This window comes from Macrobrachium nipponense, chromosome 46, assembly GCF_015104395.2.
Source record: "Macrobrachium nipponense isolate FS-2020 chromosome 46, ASM1510439v2, whole genome shotgun sequence".
Taxonomy (NCBI): domain Eukaryota; kingdom Metazoa; phylum Arthropoda; class Malacostraca; order Decapoda; family Palaemonidae; genus Macrobrachium; species Macrobrachium nipponense.
Window position 1 is genome coordinate 16338582 of NC_061106.1, and position 11674 is coordinate 16350255.

The 11674-nt window shown below is 39.0% G+C and overlaps 1 long non-coding RNA gene across 1 annotated transcript in view; it reads left to right on the forward strand.

The window, feature by feature from the left end:
• Nucleotides 1–3086: 3086 nt before the first annotated feature.
• The window catches only part of LOC135214573 (uncharacterized), a 198072-nt gene continuing 189484 nt past the window's right edge, over nt 3087–11674 (forward strand). The window contains exon 1 of the long non-coding RNA XR_010314411.1: nt 3087–3661. This is a non-coding gene — a long non-coding RNA (uncharacterized LOC135214573). The remainder of the gene's footprint in view (nt 3662–11674) is intronic.

Genomic DNA, 11674 nt, shown 5'->3' on the forward strand with positions numbered 1-11674 from the left:
ATAGAGAAATTAAAATGGATGACAAACAGGAAGGACATCGCCAATTATATTGCACATTAATTGAATGCTTCAGGTGGAGTAAGGAAACGGGCGACATATTTCATTTAGCCGGAGTGTAAGTGACTTTGTTACAGAAATGAGAAAGCATAAAAAAAGAGAGAGAGAGAGAATTTGCATTTGCCGTGATGATTAAACCAAGCGAAAAAAAAGATAACGGAGCTAATGAAGAGACTATGCGAAGGGTTCTCTTTGTAACTCCCTCAAAGAATATTGACTGAAATTCTATTATCTGGAGCGTGTGTCACTGCGTTAGGAAGAATCTATAAATACATTTTGTGTTTCGGTGTTTATTCTAGTGATATTTGGAGCTGGCAAGATTACGGCCTTATAGGGTATATATACTAAATATATTATATATATATATATATATATATATATATATATATATATATATATATATATTAGAAATTTAAGATGGAAATACTCGAATAATAAATAACGCATGAAAAAATCTGTAAATTCAGAAGGATCTCGAAGCCATTCAAAGACAAGAATGTGTCACTTTTGTAACCCATCCGCATTACACTGTCGAACCCGATAATTGTTCTTATTTTTGCTTACTCGGGGAGTAAGCCTACAAACAACTTTGTTCTCGTTGTTGTTGTTAGGGGTGGGTAGGAAAGGTCTACGGAAAAGCCTAAAAAGGTCGGAAAAGGGTGTTTCGCGCTGAGTTAAAGAAACAAGAATTTTAAGACAGGATATTTATGTTTTCATTAGAATAAAAAAAGTAAATAAGTATATAATGTGCATGTTTAACAGTACAGAAAAATTATTTTTAATAAAATATAGGGTATTTATTTAAATTTTCGTTGGTGAAACCATGCTATTGGACCGTAGATTTGAGCACGCGTTCGAGTAAGCTTGAGGTCGGATTACGCCTTGTTGAAAGATATCTCGAGAAATATCTTGATTCGTTACTAAAAATACATTTTGTGAACTGCCATTCAATCCCTACTTTCTCATTTTGGAGAAGGTGGTAGATATTTTCAGTCGATAACATTGAAGTTTACTGTCACTGACTGAAGCTCATTTAAATTTAAAAAAAAAAAAGACTATAGCATTTGATATCCACTGACTTGAGACAGTAGAAGATTAGGAGATTAGTTTGTGGGTTGACTTGGGAGAACTTTTCATTTCAAGTTAACTTTGAATACGCAAATGCCAACTATTTTTTTTTTCTTTTTTATAAGGCTCTTGTTTTATTCAGGTGAAATTTAATTTCGCTTGTAAATGAGAAAGAGTATTATTTCACTTAATAATAATGAAGGATGATTTATCATTAAAATGAGCACATCGATCTGATATTGGCGGTTGTATGCTGGATGAAGAGTAATGGTCTTGGTGGCTCATATGCCAACGGTATCTGTGATTTCCAAACAGTCACCCATCCAACTACTAACCAGACCAGATAAAGCGTAATTTCACTGCTCCGAAGTCCATATGCCGGTGATTAATCGTCGTGCGGGTCGTGGTATCAGTATCCTGACGCAAACTCCAATAGACATCAACAGCATGATAAACGAAAACAATAGGCTACTACATAATTAAGAAACTTGTCTTCCTGTTTGTGGTCAAGATTCTCTCAGCAAAAAAGTATTGACATTAATTTACTTCAATAATCAGTAGGGTTTAGCTGATATGTCGTTATCTCTTACTCTGGTGATTAAATAATACTTAAATTTCTCATTATGGCTGCATCTGTTAATTCCTTCTTCCCCTATAACAAATCAGAACAATATTCCCACTGAAGAGAATTGTGGCCTATTTGGAACGCCTTACATTATTCGCGTGACTTTGCTTTTAACATTAATAATAAAATGGAAAGACACTGAGCATTGACGATCAAACAAAGGCTTCAAGAAACTAAAGCTCTTCCACAACAAAATGATATTGTGTCTTTAATCGAGAGCAATCGGATTCCCTCCATAATCCAGTCAAGATCTCCACAATACCCTAAACTCTTATATCCCATTCATTTCGAATCCCGCAGCCAGAGAGTGGGGGAAAATAACAGCAGCTTATCCACGAGTCTTATTCGGCATTACCCGAGTTCTTTACTGCGAAATGGAACCTTTCATCGCCACTCCTGTGTTTATCTGAAAATAGCTCTGCCGCAGACACACTAGCAGCAGCAGCTGTTGCTACTGTTGGTCTGACCTGTTGATTTTTTATGTGTCTTTCGCTGGGTCTGTCAAGGTTTGTTGTCGCGTTCCAGTCGCGAGTCCTGTTATTTGTTTTGGTTCGTGGCAGCGGGGAAAATGAAGGAGTGGGCGATCTGAGTGCTTGGCAGGGAAATGAACAAGATGGGAGATGTTCTGGAATAGATAAGGACTGGAAAGGAGGAAGTGATCCTGGCGATAAAGATGAATCAAACTGGAACTAGAAGATTTAGGGGAAGCGATGAACTCTACACGAAGGCTTTGATGGGTAAGAATGTACGAGAGGGTAAAGAAACAAGGAAGGGCTTAGAATACAATGCAAATCAGAAAGAATAAAAGAGGAGAGAGAGAGAGAGAGAGAGAGAGAAGGGTTGAAGAGAATGAGTATTCAGGAAGGGACAGGGTGAGGGAGAGGAGAGATAGACAGAGAGAGGAGGAGGAGGAGGAGGAGGGTAGGAGGGGAAGGGGAAGGGGTGAAGTAGGCGGGCAAAGAGGAGAGAAAATTACCCCCAGTCTGGCCGATTAGAAATTAGGATCTCGTCATTTAGGTACAATTGAGAATAATGACTAGCGAAATTGCAGCGGTCCGGGCACACCGCTTTATCGCATATCTCTGTTTATCTCCTCTCCCCTCTTATCGCCGTTTATCGCATTGCATGACCACGTACGCAACTGGACGACGCATCCCCCGACAGCGTCTCCAGCGGCGGCGGGGCCGGAGGGCGGCGCAAAACCGGGGGGGCTTCAAACAGGGTTTTAGGGGCATTTTGCGGATGAGGGACCGATTTAGGATGATGGAATCTAATGATAAGTAGCGAGTATTAGAGGTGGATTTAACTAGCGAACCAGCCGCCAGCTCCAATAATACCTCGTCCAGTTCTCTCCCCCGACGCCAGTTTCCTCGCTGCCTCTGACCAATACAGGCAGTTTCGGAAGGGCGTGATGCCTTTGTGTGTGTGTGTGGGTGGGTGTCTGACTCCTTTCTGCTTCTGTCAACTGGCAGGGTCAAGGCGAACGGTGTACACGCGGCGCTCTAAGTGGAATTTCGAAAGTTCTGAGAACTGAAACATTAAAATTCCGGAGCTGTGAATTGCGCGGAGTAAACCCGAGTGTCCTCTGATACTGAACCCAATCAGAGAATTGTTGTTGCGTCTGAAGGACAACATTCATCTGCCCTCGAGATCGATTTCACTACCGACGGTGTCAACAAGACGTGTCTCGGCAGGAGGATGGTGCAAGCCGCCCCACCACAGCCGCTTTCAACGCCACCGAACATGGCACTCGCCACACGAGAGAAAGAAGAAGGCAAAAGAAAGGAAAAATGGAAAAGAAGAAGAGCGTAATGCGAGCAGTGATCGCACATTAGTTATGGTGTGTTACTACTCTTACTGAATGAAGCGACGCCCGCCTAAGTATGGGCGGGCAGGAACCTCACTTTGAAGGTCAGTTTTCGTTGTCACTGAGAGGAAAGGGGTTGTAAATGGGGGGTGGGTGGGTGGGTGGGGGGGTGGGGGGGTTTTATCTTCAGCACGAAAATGGCATTTCACTTTTCGTTATACGAATGTAGTTATGTAGGCCTTACCATTTCGAATGTCAAGGGATGGTAATGTAATGAGAGAGAAAAAAAATAGGTAGTTATGGTTTTGAAGAAAGTCTTATTTGTAACTTATTATATTTACGAGATCATCCACACATGACATGTGATATAATAATAATAATAATAATAATAATAATAATAATAAAATAATAATAACTAATATTTTTCAACTACAGTTGGCAGGTTGGATATTGTTGACACTGTTGTTGTTCTTGATGTTTTATATCCTTTACTTATTGAATTCTTATTCGGCTCTATCCAATATAGAGAGGACAGGGAAGGAGACTGAGAGAAATAGAGAATAAAGAGAAGACGACAGAAAGGGGGGGGGGGGGCAGGGGATGGCAGGGGGGGGGGGGGGGGGGAGACTGGTGAGGCTCGAGATGGCGGGGATAAAAAAAAAAAAAGCGGGTAGGAAGACGCAGCACAGGAAAGTGGGTGTGGATGAGAGAGAGAGAGAGAAGAGAGAGAGAGAGAAGAGAGAAGAGAGAGAGGGAAGGGTGGGGTGGATGGATGGATGGGTGTGGAAGTGACATTGTAAATGTAGCCGAGAAGACTTAGGTACCAATTGAGGGAGATGGTGCGTTGGAGATGATGGTGATAATGGTGGTGACAACACTTTTTTTTTTCTTTTTTTTTTGGTGAGGATGATGGCGGTGGTGATAGGGGTGTGTTTTAGGGTGTTTTTTTTTATTGTAAATGAATTAATACTAAAACCAATAAACTGAGAATGACTTGATACAGCTTAACATTAATGAGGTAAACCCATCTACAATGATGGTGACAACACTTGTTTTTTTTTTTCTGAGGATGATGACGATGGTGAAAGAGATGTCAAAGGTTAGGGTGTTTAGTTTTTTTTATTTAATAAATATCACCACCAATGAATAAATAGAAGATAGAAACCAATGAACAGAGAAAGACTTGATACAGCCTAACATCAATGAGGCGAACCTCATCTAGAGATTGACGTTAAGGGTTCATCTTGCAAAAAAATAGATTTGCATGCGAAGGCAACTTGACATATCTCACAGAAGAACGCATCAAAGTGATCTTGAGGCTTCTCTCTACTTGAGATGATAAAAGAAGCATGAAGGAATGCTTCTTCTGACCTTGGCAGTAATAAAGGAAATCATGCAAGATGATTGCCTCAAATTTCTCAAAATCTGGGCAAACTCTCTCTCTCTCTCTCTCTCTCTCTCTCTCTCTCTCTCTATCTCTCTCTCTCTCTCTCTTCGAGATGGGGTTTCGTGCAAGCTTTATTAATTTTTTTTAGCTGCCCTTGCATTTAAAAGGATTATATGCACTAACTAACCACAACAATAACATAAACTTACACTCATTCATACGCACACACACACACAGACACGCACACACCGCACACACGCACACACGCACACACACACATATATTATATATTTATATCTATATATATATATATATATATATATATATATATATATATATATATATATATATATATATGTGTGTGGGTGTGTGTGTAGTGTCATGTGTGTGTGTGTGTGTGTGTGTGTGTGTTTTACATATGTGAGTGCCTGTGTAGGCTGGCTTATATAAACCAGCTTCTCTGAATATTTGAATGCATGTACGTATACCTATGCAAAACACAAGGGGTTCTATTGTTAAAATCGATTTAATCCCTCGTATAACATACTTTCGGGGGGGAAAATTATCAATGCTGAAAAGGTACATGATTCTTTCGAGTTCTGTCAAGGAGTGACTTGCAACGAGAGGAATATCACCTCAAAGAGAAATCTCTTCAGAAGCAACGGAACAGCAGAATAAGAGACCTTTCTGTTCAATGTGTTTTATTCAGCACTGTAAGAGAGTGGGGGCTAATATCCACGTATGGTGAATGATGATTAATTGCAATGAGCAAGGGCTGATTGCCGAAGGAGTCCGTATATTCCTGAGAGGCAGGAAAGTTGATTGTCAAGGAAGTCGGTGTATTCCTGAGAGGCAAGAGATCTGATTGCCAAGAAAGTCTGTGTATTCCTGAGAAGCTGTAAAGTTGATTGCCAAGAAAGCCCGTGTATTCCCGAGAGGCAAGAGAGCTGATTGCCAAGGAAAGCCATATATTCTTGATAAGTAAAACTTTGAAACGAAAAAGCCGGTGAAGGGCCAAGGGATTATTTCAGGCATGCAAACTACATTATATCTAGAACAGACGGATATTTTGATCTTAACTCCTCAAAAAGAATTTAAGAATGACATAGAGAGAAAACGATATTCCCAAATATCAGCTGTAATTTGAAAGATAAGTAAAGGAGATTAATTAATATGTGAGGAAATTTGTCTGGTGCCTTGGATTTACTACGAATTTTTCCAGTTCGCTGGTCAGGGTCCAGAGGACTACATCAGGCCATCGATCCCTTTTGAACTCCTCGGGGCAAGGGTCTTTGCTGGCACAAAACCAACTCAATCTTAACCAACCACCGGGCAGAGGAAAACCAGAGTTTCTTGAGTTACCAAAAACGATAGTACCAAAGATGGATCAATGATGATGTCCTGAAAACAGTAGTAAAAGAAAGGCTTGAAGGGTACAAACAACCAATGGGTTACTTTGATGGATAAGCAGAGGCACAGAACATCTCAAATTTTAACGATTTCGAAGAGTTGGTCCAGTAAAAGTTGGATGCCCAAAAGTAGGTATGAAGAAGTTTACGAAAATCCTCAGGCAAGTGTAACAGGGCATTTAAAGATACTAGGTCATCTCCAGAGCATGAACAAGCTGTGCAGGAAGTGAATAACACTATTCATTCGAAAATTGCTAAAATGTAAAGATTTTAGACAAGTTCCTGTTATCAACGACATTAAAGAAAACGAGCATGGCCACATGAATTTGCTATACCAGTTATTGTTCACGAGCAAGTACCATATTATGGTTACAGAACATCAACCTGGACACCATCTGGTCTTGTTATGATGGTTTTTGCTGCTATGGCAACACGGATGGATCCTGTACGCCTGAAGTCAGGGAAAACATCTTATACTTCGTTTTTTTCCCATCTGTCCCATCCGCCGTGGTGTTTTGGGCATGGTTAACACTGTTCCCGGGCCGGTTTAAATAATATCCTATTTCGAATATTAACGGTGTACCCCTTCGCAATACAGTAAATTACAGTAAATTATCAAAAAAAGACTTTTAAAACAGTTGGCAAAATGGTACGTCAGAATATTCCTTTTTTAATTTTACCTAAAACAACAACATAGCGTAACTATTTAAAGCCCGGGACGCAGTGTTACCATGCGAAAACACCTCAGGCGGATGGACAAATGGAAAAAAACAGAGTATAGTTAGTGTGATACAAGAAAACACAAAAACTGTAGAAGGAAAGTTACTGATAAGATGACATAAAAAAAGTGCATATTTATTCTGGGCAGCATACATTATACGGAATTAGGCTTTCGCATTAGTATGAACCGTATAAAAAGCAATCATGACAGAAATGTTATATTATGAAAAATTTGTGTATTTGACGGTGTCGAGTGAGGGAGATGAGGAATAATGTCTAAAAAAAACAACTAGAGGAAGGAAGAATCAGAGGTCTGTTTTACCCATGGGTGAGAGGGAACTTAAATGATTTAGTGTATGAGACGGAGCTTGTAATGGTCACGTCATGGGACTCAAGTATAGTATACAAGTCAAAATGCAAGAATTGATGAAAATTGATGAGGACATTTACTGGACAAAAAAAAATGCTATGACTGCAGGAAAAGTAAAGTCAGGTCTAAAGTAAAAATTATAAAGGCGGACGGAAAAGCAATTTTAATAAATTGACGGTCAGCAATCCATCCCTTCAAGACTTTGCATTGCGTCCACTATTGCCAATTGGTCTGCTTACCCGCCATACCTCAGGACAAAGCCTAAGCAAAACCTTGTAAATAAGAGATTTTCGCGTATCTATTTACAATCTTACTATAATGGGCGTTATGTCTGTCCGTCCGTCTGTCATTCAATCACGGCCAAACGGCTGGTCCGATGGGCATGAAACTTGGCAGGGTTAAAGCGGGGACCCCTAAGATGGTTTATAATGGGGTTTCATCCTACCTCCCCCCACCTTACCCCACCCTGGGCGTTATGCCTCCGTCTGGAGAACCGTGACAGAAAATTCAAGCAAAACACTATATAGGCTGCACAGCAACCGTCGAAGCGACTCCTGTCGTTAAAACGGACAATTTTACTATAATGGGCATAAACATTAGAGCGATTGCATCATTATTGCATTACTATGACGGGTAACATTCATGGAAACAGCTCGTAGTAAAGCAATCGGCCTATGTGGAAAGCTCTGCTAAATTGGCAACGATGAGGAGGATTCTGGGTCTTTAATCACGAAAACCTGGACAGAGGTCACAGCGCTGACATGGAAAAATTTAGTACAGAAACATTCAGTACAGAATTAGTTATTCCGTCAAGATCTTGTAATAAAATCATACTCACTGTGACGCATATTTACTGGATTAAGGGAAATCAAAAGAATAGAGAGGGCAAAATGGATTGAGGATAAATGGCTTTGAATTCAGAAAAGTAAGAGAAGTTAGCAATTCAGTTCGTCCGTTAGTAGTCGATAATGATATATGTGTTATTTATATATATATATATATATATATATATATATATATATATATATATAGAGAGAGAGAGAGAGAGAGAGAGAGAGAGAGAGAGAGAGAGAGAGAGAGAGAGAGAACTTCGACGTAGACGTAACGTTCTACGATGATACAGACGGATTACATACAAATATATATATATATATATATAGGATAGGATACATATATATACATATATACAGATAACATAAATTATACACGCAAACCGTACAAGTCGAACGGCATTTGCTACAAAATTAAAATGTTCAAAATTATCCGGAAAAATTACTTACGTTTATGACGTGAAAAAAAACATGCAGTAACGGTCCCAGTTTACAAATTCTTCAGCTGTTCTGTTCTCTTTAAATTGTGTAGTTTTATTTCATCATCTTTCTTCTCTGTGTGCATGTGTAGAGACAGACAGACACACACACACACACCATTTATATATGCACATGTTTATCGACAGAAATAAAAACTAGGAGGTGACAGACAGCCTATGATTATCTGCGCACCAGAGTATCTTTTGCATATGTTATAAATTGAATGAATGCTGGGATAACGTTTAACTAAATAGACTTCTCAGATGCGTTGCAGTGTCCTGCAATTTTTTCCTATTTACATCTGGAAGGCATTTTTAATGTGATAAGAAATTCTTTATCTTGTTGAAATTAGACCCTCATGTGGACATGATTTTTCATACACGCACGGACTCAAACATGCACGTATATGTGTGTGTGTGTGTGTGTGTAGTTGTGTGTGCGTGTGCATGTATATGAAGCCAGAGAAATGAAGTTAGACGTAGATGTAAAGTGGGCGGATAAGAAAGTGAGTCTTGAATTGAGTGTGAATTGGTTGACATTTTCAATTGAAGACAGTGACAAAAAACTACAAAAACTAGTTAAAGAATTCTAAAATGTCTGAAAACTACAAAAACTAGACAAAAGAATTCTAAATTGTCTACGAGATCGAAAAGTCGATGGCGATCGTAAGCAAATAGTAAAGTTTTGAAGGTGAAAGGAATCCAGAAAGATGGAATTAATGTTAATCGTTCGAGAAAGGAGATGATTGATTGATATTGGTATTTGGGAGCAAATATATTATCCTGGAATGGGTGAGGTAAAATAAACAGGGTAAGCGTCAAGGATTGGGAACAGATCTGAACCTGTTTGTAGAAACCAAGGCAGGAATGCTTGCAGGAAATGTTGAACCAATTCACGGATTTATCATTATTATTATTTTTGGGAGGTATATCAGAATAATCCTATTATTATTATTATTATTATTATTATTATTATTATTATTATTATTATTATTATTATTCAGAAGGTGAACCCTATTCATATGGAACAAGCCACCATAGGGGACACTGACTTGAAATTGAAGCTTCCAAGGAACATGATACTAAATCTGAATGAAAAATAGCAGGCTGAAGCTGTTGAAATAAAATATTTGCGATGGAAAGTTTAGCGAGGGTGAGTGGTGATGTCTAGGTGTTTTGAGATGGTAAGAAGTGTTTTATTATTGGAAAAGAATGAGCAAACCTAGAAAATGTCGACAGATGAAATGACAGATGGAAAATTAGGAATCGGGAAACACGGTAGATTGGAGGATGAGTGGCGCAGTGTGAGCGGGAATTTCGACGTGGTGTTGACGAGTCCTCGGAGTAGGTGTATGAAGGTGGTTTTGGAAAATCACAACTGGAACCGAAAAAATTTGGTATACCCACAACACACACCACACATTTTCCACACACACACCACCACACCACACCACACACACACAACCACACACACATATATATATATATATATATATATATATATCTATATATATAGATATAATATATATATATATATATATAGATAAGGATGATGAATTTGATAGAAGGCAGTGGAGAAAACGAGAAGACGCATCAGGCAACCGACCCCTTAATGTGGGGATAACGGTGTGAGAGAAGAAGATATAATGCATAATATATATGTGTATGTGTGTGTGTGTGTGTGTGCATGTGCGTCAGGTCTCGTAAAAATTCCCATAAATATTCAGGGACTTGAAAACGCAACACAACACATAGAAACGAAGGTATGCACAGTAGAAGTCCGTGTCTGGAGACAAAGAAATATTCCCCCAGTTAGCCAGTCCCGTGAGAGAACAATTCAAGAAGGCCCCTTTTTTTCTGATTCTCTTATTAAAGCCACTTGGCGAGAGAGAGAGAGAGAGAGAGAGAGAGAGAGAGAGAGAGACAGGCAGATGGACGGACGGACGGACAGTCTAGCGGTGTATTGCTTGAGGAATGTCTGCAATCTGGTAATTGCCTTCAAGGGGCATTATGACGATATATGTCCTTGCGATGATGTTTGCATAAACATAATGAAGCGGTTTTCGTTTCCTTTGTTTGGGAATGCCTCCTTAAAATATCGTCACATCGCTTGGTCTGAATTCTCTCTCTCTCTCTCTCTCTCTCTCTCTCTCTCTTTGTGACTGTGTTCGTAATTAAAATTCCAAGTTGCAGATGGCAATAGGTGTGCTCAGATTAACGCAAAATTTCCAGCGTCATCAAAGATAACTTGCATTACAAGGAGAACGAGGCGGATTAAAAACTTCATGTTGAGAGAGAGAGAGAGAGAGAGAGAGAGAGAGAGAGAGATCACAGAACACTTCACATTACGTGCAGAACTATTCACCAGTTACACGAACTACCAAGAAAGGAAACTGCTTTTGCACGGAAGGAGCACTTCGCCGTTGCTGTCGTCCCAGATGACAATCGCATTCTTCCTCTCTAGAAAATTACGTTCGTTCCTCCATCCTTCACCTAATCGGCCTCCTACACACACACTCCTCCTTCCTCCATTTCTTCCTCTCTAGGTTTCTCCTCCGTTCACGTTCTTTTTTTTTTCAAGACAAATAAGATATTCGGCCCTACTCTTTTGGCTCTCATTCCTCTCTAGATTTGAACTATTACTTTTCCACCCCTCTTGCCTAACTTTAAGATATATTATATATATATATATATATATATATATATATATATATATATATAATATATATATATATATATATATATATATATATATATATATATATTATTATATATATATATATATATATATATATATATATATATATATATATATATATATAATTACGTATTTCACTTGTTCTCGGTGAAGGTACCAAGCCTGGCATGGGCGGAAAATCAAATCTGTTCAATGTCTTCTGTAAGACGGATATGGATCCATAT